Genomic DNA, 14,154 nt, shown 5'->3' on the forward strand with positions numbered 1-14,154 from the left:
CTGCAAGGCCAACAGTATGGCCATCAGCTCCACCCACTGCAAGGCCAACAGTATGGCCATCAGCTCCACCCACTGCAAGGCCAACAGTATGGCCATCAGCTCCACCCACTGCAAGGCCAACAGTATGGCCATCAGCTCCACCCACTGCAAGGCCAACAGTATGGCCATCAGCTCCGCCCACTGCAAGGCCAACAGTATGGCCATCAGCTCCACCCACTGCAAGGCCAACAGTATGGCCACCAGCTCCACCCACTGCAAGGCCAACAGTATGGCCATCAGCTCCGCCCACTGCAAGGCCAACAGTACGGCCATCAGCTCCACGCACTGCAAGGCCAACAGTATGGCCATCAGCTCCACCCACTGCAAGGCCAACAGTATGGCCATCAGCTCCACCCACTGCAAGGCCAACAGTATGGCCATCAGCTCCGCCCACTGCAAGGCCAACAGTATGGCCACCAGCTCCACCCACTGCAAGGCCAACAGTATGGCCATCAGCTCCACCCACTGCAAGGCCAACAGTATGGCCATCAGCTCCACCCACTGCAAGGCCAACAGTATGGCCATCAGCTCCACCCACTGCAAGGCCAACAGTATGGCCATCAGCTCCACCCACTGCAAGGCCAACAGTATGGCCACCAGCTCCGCCCACTGCAAGGCCAACAGTATGGCCATCAGCTCCGCCCACTGCAAGGCCAACAGTATGGCCACCAGCTCCACCCACTGCAAGGCCAACAGTATGGCCACCAGCTCCGCCCACTGCAAGGCCAACAGTATGGCCATCAGCTCCGCCCACTGCAAGGCCAACAGTATGGCCACCAGCTCCGCCGTATATACAGCCAGATGATCTGTAATACGTTTCCTGATGTCCACCACCCACTGCAAGGCCAACAGTATGGCCACCAGCTCCACCCACTGCAAGGCCAACAGTATGGCCATCAGCTCCGCCCACTGCAAGGCCAACAGTATGGCCACCAGCTCCACCCACTGCAAGGCCAACAGTATGGCCATCAGCTCCACCCACTGCAAGGCCAACAGTATGGCCATCAGCTCCACCCACTGCAAGGCCAACAGTATGGCCATCAGCTCCACCCACTGCAAGGCCAACAGGATGGCCACCAGCTCCACCCACTGCAAGGCCAACAGTATGGCCATCAGCTCCGCCCACTGCAAGGCCAACAGTATGGCCACCAGCTCCGCCCACTGCAAGGCCAACAGTATGGCCACCAGCTCCGCCCACTGCAAGGCCAACAGTACGGCCATCAGCTCCGCCCACTGCAAGGCCAACAGTATGGCCATCAGCTCTGCCGTATATACAGCCAGATGATCTGTAATACGTTTCCTGACTTCCACCCCACACTCCTGCACTACAAATGATGACCCAGTACGTCCTGTCCTTGGATCTTTTGAACCATCTGTGTAAATGGCCACAAAATCCTGATACACAGTATCCAGACGTCTCTTAAAGAAATCAGCTGGATCAACCCCCTCCCTATCTTTCTGTAGTCTCTCCAACACTTCTAGATCAACTACTGGAGGCGGGAGTAGCCATGGTGGATTTACAGGAATAACTACTGTTGGACTAAACTCCCTTCCATCCAGTCCCATCTCCTTCGCCTGGGTATTACCCACCCGCCCCTGTATGACATCTAGCCTTTCCAGTGAGGCCCGGTCTGCCGAACCATATGCTATACTGCCATAGTCTATTACAGATCGGATCAATGCAACATACATGGTCTTCAATGAGGAACGCCCAGCCCCCCACTCCTTCCCCGCCAGACAGCGCATCACATTTAGCACCTTCTTACACTTTCCCACCACTCTCTCAATGTGTTTTGCCCAGGTCAGTCTAGTATCAAAGTATACCCCAAGGAACCTGAAGGTCCCCACCCTCTCCAAGTTTCTCCCATATAACCTCAAACATACCTCATCTCCCACCTTCCTCCTGGTAAAGAACACTGTTTGCGTTTTCTCTACAGAGAACCTGAATCCCCACATTAATGCCCACCGCTCTACCTCATCAATTGCTTCCTGTACCTTCCTGACTATGTATGGCACATTTCTTCCCCTCTTCCATAAGGCACCATCATCTGCAAATAACGACCTCCCTATATCTGGCTGTACCTGTGAGTTAAACATCATTGATCATGATTGAGAACAGACCGCCGTAATCACTGTGTCATGAACAACATAAGCGTGAGCAAAGATAGTGTGATCGGCGGTTCACCTTCAAAATAAAAGTCACCCTTTGAAACTGTACATACAATAGACTGACTGGAAAGGTGATTTCCCACAGTCAGTCCTGCAATGAGAGCTAAGACGCTCATATTTGTGTAAACTCTACATACTGTAGTTCTATTCATTATCAACTCCAACTGTGGCATGTTTTTAACATTTGTATCCGTTTGCATCAGTTTCAATAGGTAACTTTTATTTTGAAGGCGAACCGCCGATTCCTATTGCTGCTCACGCTAATGTTGTTCACGACACACACGTCCACTGACGTGCCGCCATTATGTTCTTTTGCCGCGTTCAAAACAACTGGTAACTCGAAAAATCTCGAGCGTTCATGACAACTCAAGGGAAAAAATGGCGCTCCGACTGGGAAAAATCGTCTTGAAAGGTCATCCAACTCGGAATTCCAGATCGGAAACAAGGGCATCTTTCTAGAGCTTCGACTTTTATCAATGTCTCGTCAGCAACACTAAAAAATTACACGGAATATCGGCTATTTTCTAAATAAAAAGTAATAGTACAAACATTTCAATAGCCTGTTTATTAATGATATACAGTTTGAACACACCTATTCATTCCAGGATTTTTCTATATTTTATCTATTTTCCACATTGTAGAATAATCTTGAAGACATCAAAACTATGAAATAACACATATGGAAATCATGTAGTAACCAAAAAAGTGTTAAACAAATCAAAATATATTTTATATCACTGTCAGTGATTTATTTAGAATTCAAGGCACACTAAACCTGCATGGCTACCACAGCATTCTGCAGCGATACGCCATCCCATCTGGTTTGCGTTTACATTTTACATTTTTGTCATTTAGCAGACGCTCTTATCCATAGCGACTTACAGTTAGTGAGTGCATACATTTTTATTTTTCATACTGGCCCCCTGTGGGAATCGAACCCACAACCCTGGCGTTGCAAACGCCATGCTCTACCAACTGAGCTACATCCCTGCCGGCCATTCCCTCCCCTACCCTGGACGACGCTGGGCCAATTGTGCGCTGCCCCATGGGTCTCCCGGTCGCGGCCGGCTACGACAGGGCCTGGATTAGTGGGACTATCATTTGTTTTTCAACAGGACAATGACCCAACACACCTCCAGACTGTGTAAGGGCTATTTGACCAAGAAGGAGAGTGATGGAGTGCTGCATCAGATGACCTGGCCTCCACAATCCCCCGACCTCAACCCAATTGAGATGGTTTGGGATGAGTTGGACCGCAGAGTGAAGGAAAAGAAGCCAACAAGTGCTCAGCATATGTGGGAACTTCTTCAAGACCGTTGGAAAAGCATTCCAGGTGATGCTGGTTGACAGAATGCCAACAGTGTGCAAAGCTGTCATCAATGCAAAGGGTGGCTACTTTGATGAATCTCAAATGTAAAAATATATTTTGATTTGTTTAACACTTTTTTGGTTACTACATGATTCCATATGTGTTATTTCATAGTTTTGATGTCTTCACTATTATTCTACAATGTAGAAAATAGTTCAAATAAAGAAAAACCCTTGAATGAGTAGGCGTGTCCAAACGTTTGACTGGTGTCACTTGTTGGCTTATCCCTTTGTACTGGTACAGATCTACTACATTTACATACACATTTAAGTCATTTAGCAGACGCTCTTATCCAGAGCGACTTACAAATTGGTGCATTCAACTTAGGATAGCCAGTGGGACAACCACCACTGGGGGAGGGGGGGGGGGGGGGGTGTAGAAGGATTACTGTTATACTATTCCAGGTATTCCTTAAAGAGGTGGGGTTTCAAGTGTCTCCGGAAGGTGGTCAGTGACTCCGCTGTCCTGGCGTCATGGGGGAGCTTGTTCCACGATTGGGGTGCCAGAGCAGCGAATAGCTTTGACTGGGCTGAGCGGGAACTGTGCTTCCGTAGAGGTAGGGGAGCCAGCAGGCCAGAGGTGGATGAACGTTGTGCCCTCGTTTGGGTGTAGGGTCTGATCAGAGCCTGAAGGTACGGAGGTGCCGTTTCCCTCACAGCTCCGTAGGCAAGCACCATGGTCTTGTAGTAGATGCAAGCTTCAACTGGAAGCCAGTGGAGTGTGCGGAGGAGCGGGGTGACGTGAGAGAACTTGGGAAGGTTGAACACCAGACGGGCTGCAGCATTCTGGATAAGTTGTAGGGGTTTAATGGCACAGGCAGGGAGATCAGCCAACAGCGAATTGCAGTAATCCATACGGGAGATGACAAGTGCCTGGATTAGGACCTGTGCTGCTTTCTGTGTAAAGTAGGGTCGTACTCTGGGAATGTTGTAGAGCATGAACTTGCAGGATCGGGTCATCACTTTGATGTTAGTGGAGAACGACAGGGTGTTGTCCAGGGTCACGCCAAGGTTCTTTGCACTCTGGGAGGAGGACACAATGGAGTTGTCAACCGTGATGGCGAGATCATGGAGCGGGCAGTCCTTCCCCGGGAGGAAGAGCAGCTCCGTCTTGCCGAGGTTCAGCTTGAGGTGGTGATCTGACATCCACACTGATATGTCTGCCAGACAAGCAGAGATGCGATTCGCCACCTGGTTATCAGAAGGGGGAAAGGAGAAAATGAATTGTGTGTCGTCTGCATAGCAATGATAGGAGAGACCATGTGAGGATATGACAGAGCCAAGTGACTTGGTGTAGAGGGAGAATAGGAGAGGGCCTAGAACTGAGCCCTGGGGGACACCAGTGGTGAGAGCACGTGGTGCGGAGACAGATTCTCGCCACGCCACCTGGTAGGAGCGACCTGTCAGGTAGGATGCAATCCAAGAGTGAGCAGCGCCGGAGATGCCCAACTCGGAGAGGGTGGAGAGGAGGATGTGATGGTTCACAGTATCAAAGGCAGAAGATAGGTCTAGAAGGATAAGAGCAGAGGAGAGAGAGTTAGCTTTAGCAGTGCGGAGAGCCTCCGTGACACAGAGAAGAGCAGTCTCAGTTGAATGACCAGTCTTGAAACCTGACTGGTTTGGATCAAGAAGGAGTTGGCTAGAGACGGCACGCTCAAGAGTTTTGGAGAGAAAAGAAAGAAGGGATACTGGTCTGTAGTTGTTGACATCGGAGGGATCGAGTGTAGGTTTTTTGAGGAGGGGTGCAACTCTCGCTCTCTTGAAGACAGAAGGGACATAGCCAGCGGTCAAGGATGAGTTGATGAGCGAGGTGAGGTAAGGGAGAAGGTCTCCGTAAATGGTCTGGATAAGAGAGGAGGGGTTAGGGTCAAGCGGGCAGGTTGTTGGGCGGCTGGCCGTCACAAGTTGCAAGATTTCATCTGGAAAGAGAGGGGAGAAAGAAGTCAAAGCTTAGGGTAGGGCAGTGTGAGCAGGACCAGCGGTGTCATTTGACTTAATAAGTGAGGATCGGATGTCGTTAACCTTCTTTTCAAAATGGTTAACGAAGACATCCACAGAGAGGGAGGAGGGAGGGGGAGGAGGATTCAGCAGGGAGGAGAAGGTGGCAAAGAGCTTCCTAGGGTTAGAGGCAGAGGCTTGAAATTTAGAGTGGTAGAAAGTGGCCTTAGCAGCAGAAACAGAGGAAGAGTCTAGTTTTCCTCCATTTCCGCTTGGCTGCCCAGAGCCCTATTCTGTGAGCTCGCAATGAGTCGTCAAGTACTCCTGAGTGGCGCAGTGGTCTAAGGCACTGCATCGCAGTGCTAACTGTGCCACTAGAGATCCTGGTTTGAATCCAGGCTCTGTCGCAGCCGGCCGCGACCGGGAGACTCATGGGCGGCGCACAATTGGCCCAGCGTCGTCCAGGGTAGGGGAGGGAATGGCCGGCAGGGATGTAGCTCAGTTGATAGAGCATGGCGTTTGCAACGCCAGGGTTGTGGGTTCGATATAAAAAAATATGTATTCACTAACTGTAAGTCGCTCTGGATAAGAGCGTCTGCTAAATGACTAAAATGTAAAATGTAAATGTAAGCCACGGAGCAGGAGGGGAGGACCGAGCCGGCCGGGAGGATAGGGGACATATAGAGTCAAAAGATGCAGAAAGGGAGGAGAGGAGGGTTGAGGAGGCAGAATCAGAAGATCGGAGGGAGAAGGATTTAGCAGAGGGAAGAGATGATAGGATGGAAGAGGAGAGAGTAGCGGGAGAGAGAGCGAAGGTTGCAATGGCACATTACCATCTGAGTAGGGGCAGAGTGAGTAGTGTTGGAGGAGAGCGAGAGAGAAAAGGATACAAAGTAGTGGTCGGAGACTTGGAGGGGAGTTGCAGTGAGATTAGTAGAAGAGCAGCATCTAGTAAAGATGAGGTCAAGCGTATTGCCTGCCTTGTGAGTAGGGGGGGACGGTGAGAGGGTGAGGTCAAAAGAGGAAAGGAGTGGAAAGAAGGAGGCAGAGAGAAATTAGTCAAAGGCAGATGTAGGGAGGTTAAAGTCACCCAGAACTGTGAGGGGTGAGCCATCCTCAGGAAATGAACTTATCAAGGCGTCAAGCTCATTGATGAACTCTCCAAGGGAACCTGGAGCACGATAAATGATAAGAATGTTAAGCTTGAATGGGCTAGTGACTGTGACAGCATGGAATTCAAATGAGGAGATAGACAGATGGGTCAGGGGGAAAAGAGAGAATGTCCACTTGGGAGAGATGAGGATTCCTGTGCCACCGCCGCACTGACCAGATGCTCTCGGGGTATGCGAGAACACATGATCAGACGAGGAAAGAGCAGTAGGAGTAGCAGTGTTTTCTGTGGTAATCCATGTTTCCGTCAACGCCAAGAAGTCGGGGGACTGGAGGGTAGCATAGGCTGAGATGAACTCTGCCTTGTTGGCCACAGAACGGCAGTTCCAGAGGCTGCCGGAGACCTGGAACTACACGTGGGTCGTGCATGCAGGGACCACCAGGTTAGAGAGGCAGCAGCCACGCGGTGTGAAGCGTTTGAATGTTCTGTGCAGAGAGGAGAGAACAGGGATAGACAGACACATAGTTGACAGGCTACAGAAAAGGCTACAATAAAATTAACTAAACATCTGGGGAAGTGAGAGAGCGGGGCCTCCCTCACTTACCTTTCACTGAAACACTCAAATATAACTCTCCCAACTTCTACTTTAGAAATTATAATTGTTGTAAACTACAGCGGTTCAATGTTTCTAGGAATAGACTCTAACTTACTTTATTCAGCTAGCTAACTTGGTACAGTATTCTTCCATGAAAACCGCCCAGGGAACCGTATCCTATGACGCCATAGCTAACTAGCATGCTAGCATCCAATAACACACGGTTTAGCACCAATACTCGGTTACAACAAACTACCAATAGTGTGTTAACACACTAAACAGATCATTCGTGTCCGTGTCTAGTTCCTTTCATAATGCAGAAATAATTAAACGTTGGCTAGCTAGCACCAAATCAGTCATGCTAGCTACACAAGTGGACTACCCATCTCGAATGTTCAGAAAGTGAAGCTTTGCGTTGCAAAATTCTCATTGACTAAAATGATATTGTATTTAGTTGCCACAGTACTGCTAGCTGGTAGTGTTGGCTAAATAGCAATGACTGCGGTGTTGACTTTGTTTGAAAAAACGGCGTCGCTGCGAACGAATGTAGCTGGCTAAAATGATATTGTATTTAGTTGCTACAGTACTGCTAGTGTCACGGATTCTGCCGAGGCTGCTCCTCCTCCTTGCTCGGGCAGGCTTCGGCGTTCGTCGTCCCCGGAGTACTAGCTACCGCCGATCGATGTTTCGGTGTTTGTCTTGTTTTGTCTGGAGTAGTACACCTGTTGTCTATTATGTTTGATTGTTTAGCCTATAATTTCCCTTGTACATTTAGTAAAGTAGTCTACCTGAATCTCAGTGTCCTGCGTCTGACTTCACTCGCCGCGTACACATCACCATCTGACAGAATAACACACCACCATGGAGTCAGCAGGATCAGCGGTACCGACGGGGTCATTGGAGGAGCGCGTCAGCAGCCAAGACGCCATGATCCAGAGACTCGGCACCGCCATGCAGGATGTAATGGACACTTTGAGCCGATGGGAAAGAGGAGGTTTGCCCACACCTCCTCCAACAATACCACCACCATCGGCCAGACCCATCGTTCCATCTCCGGAGTCCAGTGGGATTCGGCTCTCGCTCCCGAGGGCTTATGATGGCACCGCGGCCGGGTGTCAGGGGTTCCTGCTCCAAGTAGAGCTCTACCTGGCAACCATTCACCCGGCGCCCTCGGGATACGAGAGCGTTTCCGCCCTCATCTCCTGTCTGTCCGGCAAGGCCTTGGAGTGGGCCAATGCCGAATGGAGGGGAATAGACGCCGCCACCGTCAGTTATGCGGAGTTCTCCCGCCGCTTCAGGGCGGTTTTTGATCATCCCCCAGAGGGGAAAGCGGCGGGGGAGCGTCTGTTCCACCTCAGACAGGGGAAGAGGAGCGCGCAGGAATTCGCACTGGATTTCCGGACTCTGGCGGCCAATGCGGGATGGAATGAGAGGGCCCTCATCGACCACTATAGGTGCAGCCTACGGGAGGACGTTCGCCAAGAGTTGGCCTGCAGGGACACCAACTTAAGCTTCGACCAGTTGGTGGACATGTCGATCCATCTGGATACCCTGCTGGCTACCCGCGGACGTCCGGAGCTGGGGCCGTCCATTCCATCCCCCAGCACCTCCGAGCCAAGCCCTATGGAGCTCGGAGGTGCTGGTGCTAGAGAGAGGAGGAGAGAGACCCGGAGAGAGGCCGTCCCCTGCACCAACTGTGGCCGTAGAGGACACACTGCGGTTCGGTGCTGGGGAGGGTCTCCTGAGAATCGAGGCAGCAGGTCACGCACTGATGAGTCATTCCAGGTGAGTACGCGCCCAACTCACCCAGAGCTCTCTGTTGTCCACTTGTGTATCCAAGTTGTGTTTCCCCAGGTGTCTTCTCACTCCCAGCATAAGGCGCTAGTCGATTCAGGCGCAGCTGGGAATTTTATTGATCATAGTTTCTGTTATAGATTAGGGATTCCCCTCATACCAGTTGATGTGCCCTTCCCTATCCATGCCCTAGATAGCCGCCCTTTGGGGTCGGGATTGATTAGGGAGGTCACGGCGCCACTTAAGATGAAGACGCAGGGGGGTCATGAGGAAATTATACAATTGTATTTGATCGACTCTCCTGCGTTTCCCGTGGTGTTGGGGCTTCCTTGGTTAACTTCTCATGACCCCAACATTTCGTGGCAACAGGGACTGATCAGTGTGTAGGGCGGTGTATAGGTGTTTCCGTAGGGGCGACAACGGTAGAAAAGTCCGAACCAAATGCCCGCACTGCACATTCCTCCTGAGTATAATGATTTGGCACTCGTCTTCAGTAAGAAGAGGGCGACTCAATTACCACCTCATAGACAGGGGGATTGTGCGATAGACCTCCAGGCAGGCGCTGCACTTCCGCGTAGTCATGTGTATCCTCTGTCTCAAGAGGAGACGGCAGCTATGGAGACATACATCGCCGAATCTCTGGGACAGGGATACATACGGCCCTCCACTTCTCCTGCGTCCTCGAGTTTCTTTTTTGTGAAGAAGAAAGATGGAGGTCTGCGCCCGTGTATTGATTACCGTAGTCTCAATCAGATTACCATTAAATACAGTTACCATCTCCCTCTGATTGCGAGTATGACGGAGTCATTACACGGAGCGCGCTTCTTCACAAAATTGGATCTCAGGAGAGCTTACAACCTGGTGCGCATTAGGGAAGGAGATGCATTTAGTACCACCTCGGGTCACTATGAGTATCTCGTCATGCCATACGGGTTAATAAATGCTCCTTCAGTCTTCCAATCATTTGTGGACGAGATTTTCCGGGATTTGCATGGACAGGGTGTAGTGGTGTATATTGACGACATTCTAATATACTCTGCTACACGAGCCGAGCATGTGGCCCTGGTACGTCGGGTGTTGGGTAGGCTGTTGGAGCATGACTTGTATGTGAAGGCGGAGAAATGCCTGTTTTTCCAGGAGTCCATTTCCTTCCTGGGACATCGGTTGTCCGCGTCAGGGGTGGAGATGGAGATTGACCGCGTTTCAGCCGTGCGTAATTGGCAGACTCCTACCACGGTTAAGGAGGTGCAGCGGTTTTGGGGTTTTGCCAATTACTACCGGAGGTTTATCCAGGGTTTTGGACAGGTAGCAGCTCCCATCACCTCCCTGCTAAAGGGGGAACCGGTGCGTTTGCAGTGGTCGGCTGAGGCGGACAGGGCGTTTAGACATCTGAAGGACCTGTTCACCTCGGTTCCGGTGCTGACACATCCGGACTCCTCTTTGGCGTTCCAAGTGGAGGTGGACGCGTCAGAGGCGGGGATTGGGGCTGTACTGTCTCAACACTCGGGGCACGCCTCCTAAACTCCGTCCCTGTGCCTTTTATTCTAAGAAGCTCAGCCCGGCGGAACGTAATTATGACGTGGGGGACAGGGAGCTGCTAGCGGTGGTTCAGGCCCTAAAGGTGTGGAGGCATTGGCTTGAGGGGGCTCAACACCCTTTTCTCATTCTGACTGACCATCGTAACCTGGACTACATCTGGGCAGCTAGGAGACTGAACCCTCGTCAGGCTAGGTGGGCCATGTTTCTGGCTCGGTTTGTCTTTAAGCTCACGTACATACCAGGGTCCCAGAACGTTAAGGCAGATGCCCTGTCCCGGCGATATGACACAGAGGAGAGGCCCATTGAGCCCACTCCCATACTTCCGGAGTCTTGTCTGGTGGCACCGGTGGTGTGGGAGGTCGATGCGGAGATCGAGCGGGCGTTACGTACCGACCCTACTCCTCCAGAGTGTCCGGAGGGGCGGAAGTACGTGCCGCTCGAGATCCGTGATTGACTGATTTATTGGGCTCACACGTCACCCTCCTCTGGTCATCCTGGTATTGGCCGGACAGTGCACTGCCTTAGTGAGAAGTACTGGTGGCCAACCTTGGCTAAGGACGTGAGGGTTTATGTCTCCTCCTGCTCGGTGTGCGCCCAGTGTAAGGCGCCTAGACACCTGCCCAGGGGGAAGTTACAACCCCTGCCCGTTCCACAACAGCGTGGTCTCATCTATCGGTGGACTTTGTCACGGACCTTCCCCCCTCCCAGGGGAATACCACAATTTTGGTCGTTGTGGATCGGTTTTCTAAGGCCTGCCGTCTCATTCCCATGCCAGGTCTCCCTACTGCCCTACAAACTGCTGAGGCCCTGTTTACAGACGTCTTCCCGCACTACGGGGTACCTGAGGATATAGTGTCTGATCGGGGTCCCCAGTTCACCTCTAGAGTCTGGAGGGCGTTTATGGAACGCTTGGGGGTCTCGATTAGCCTTACCTCGGGTTTCCACCCTGAGAGTAATGGGCAGGTGGAGAGAGTAAACCAGGATGTGGGTAGGTTTCTGAGGTCCTATTGCCAGGACCGGCAGGAGGAGTGGTCGGGGTATATCCCCTGGGCAGAGATTGCCCAGAACTCACTTCGCCACTCCTCCACTAATCTGACTCCTTTTCAGTGTGTGTTGGGGTATCAGCCGGTTCTGGCACCCTGGCATCAGAGCCAGATCGAGGCTCCTGCGGTGGATGAATGGTTTCGGTGCTTGGAGGAAACATGGAACGCTGCGCATGTCCATCTGCAGCGGGCTATCCGTAGGCATAAGGCGAGCGCCGATCGCCACCGCAGTGAGGGTCCAGTTTATGCACCTGGAGATCGAGTCTGGCTCTCGACTCGAAACCTGCCCCTTCGCCTGCCCTGCCGGAAGCTGGGTCGGCGGTTTGTGGGGCCATTTAAAGTCCTGAGGAGATTGAACGAGGTATGTTACAGGTTACAACTGCCCAATGATTACCGCATTAACCCCTCGTTCCATGTGTCTCTCCTCAGGCCGGTGGTAGCTGGTCCACTCCAGGAGAATGAGATACGAGAGGCTCCTCCGCCCCCACTGGACATCGAGGGGGCTCCGGCGTACTCAGTCCGGTCCATCGTGGATTCGAGACGTCGGATGGGGGGTCTGCAGTATCTCGTGGAGTGGGAGGGGTACGGTCCAGAGGAACGGTGCTGGGTGCCTAGGAGGGACATCTTAGAACCCTCCCTCTTGACGGAGTTCCACCGGAGTCATCCAACTCGCCCTGCTCCGCGTCCTCCTGGCCGTCCCCGAGGCCAGGGTTGGCGCACGGCTGGAGCCGCGCGTCAAGAGGGGGTACTGTCACGGATTCTGCCGAGGCTGCTCCTCCTCCTTGCTCGGGCAGGCTTCGGCGTTCGTCGTCCCCGGAGTACTAGCTACCGCCGATCGATGTTTCGGTGTTTGTCTTGTTTTGTCTGGAGTAGTACACCTGTTGTCTATTATGTTTGATTGTTTAGCCTATAATTTCCCTTGTCTCACGTTTGCTATTTGTGTGTTATTGTTGTATGTCTAAGTCGATGTTCGGCATTTCTATTTTTCCATATTACGTATATGGTGTTTTCCCCTCCAGTGTTGGAGGCGTTTGTTTTGCACTTTACATTTAGTAAAGTAGTCTACCTGAATCTCTGTGTCCTGTGTCTGACTTCACTCGCCGCGTACACATCACCATCTGACAGCTAGCTGGTAGTGTTGGCTAGCTAGCAATGGCTGCGGTGTTGACTTTGTTTGAAAAACGGCGTCGCTGTGAACGAATGTAGCTGGCTAAAATGATATTGTATTTAGTTGCTACAGTACTGCTAGCTGGTAGTGTTGGCTAGCTAGTACAGCATGACTACTCACTCCAGGAGCCACCCATCATGCATCCCCCCCCCCCCCCTTGACCCATCGTCCTCTACTTTCTTCACTGGCTCAGCATATGACAATTTCTGCACTACTCCAACCCTGGAAACCTCAACCTGCTGGACATCCCCAGCCCCATGGGCACCCCATACAATTAACACATTCCACTACTTTCTCCAATGCTACACATTCCTTTGTCTCATGCCCTTCTGCACACTTCTCACACCTAGGAACCTCCCTCCTACACACTGCTGCCACATGCCCATAAGCATGACACCGGCACAAAAGCTTGTACGGGACAAATGTATATATCCTAACATCACTTTGTCGGGCAAAGACTCAACATCAAAACTCAAAAGAACAGACAACGACTCTTCTGTTTCACCATTCACACCACCCTGTCTGAGTCGCACCAAACACCGGGAATCTTCCCCTTCAGTTGGTCAACTTTGACATTTACCGCTACCCCAGTAATCACGCCTTTCAATGGCACCCTTTTCTTGAGAGCAAAACAATTCACCTCTCTTGTCTCCATTCGTTTAACACAGAGCGCCTGGTCCCTCTGACCAGCAGAAACACAAACAATTATCACCAGACCCCTTCTGGTTACCCTCACCAATTCCACAGCACCCAACTCTGTTTTCACCCATCCTGAAACCACAAAGGGATCAGCCAAAAGGCAAGGGTCCACTCTTTCCAAAAACTTCACTCCTACTGTCACAGACTCATCTTTATCTTGAACCTCGGTGCAAGCCTCGGGCTCCGAGTACTTCACCACACCTACCACCTCCGATACTTCGCCCTCATTCTCTTCCATTTCTCCTCCTGTCTTCAGCTCACTCTGCTTACATTTCCTACCATTCTTCTCTAACAAACCCTCTCCCTTTTTCCCGCCATTTTTAACCGACTCAAGCTCACCCTCTTCCTCCCTCTCTCTCTTAGACCTCCTCTGCCTCTCTTTTTCCCTCCATTCCTCCTCCGTATTCCAATTATACGTATCCTTAAGATAATACTGCACTTCTCCTGACATACATCTTGTTCTTGCCCTCTCAAGGGACGCCATTTATCTGGCTGTCACAATTTCCGTACAATCAGCACAAACCCCTGGGGATGTAGCGCTCAACAATGCAAGCTGCTTCGTCTTGATGTTCTTTTTTATCAATAGCTACCTCCACCCTTTTCCATTTCAAACAAGCTCACTCATCCAACCACATCCACCCTTAGACCTGTAACCCCATATCCACCCTTAGACCTGTAACCCCCATATCCA

Source organism: Coregonus lavaretus (assembly GCF_964263955.1).
Source record: "Coregonus lavaretus genome assembly, contig: HAP1_SCAFFOLD_250, whole genome shotgun sequence".
Classification (NCBI taxonomy): domain Eukaryota; kingdom Metazoa; phylum Chordata; class Actinopteri; order Salmoniformes; family Salmonidae; genus Coregonus; species Coregonus lavaretus.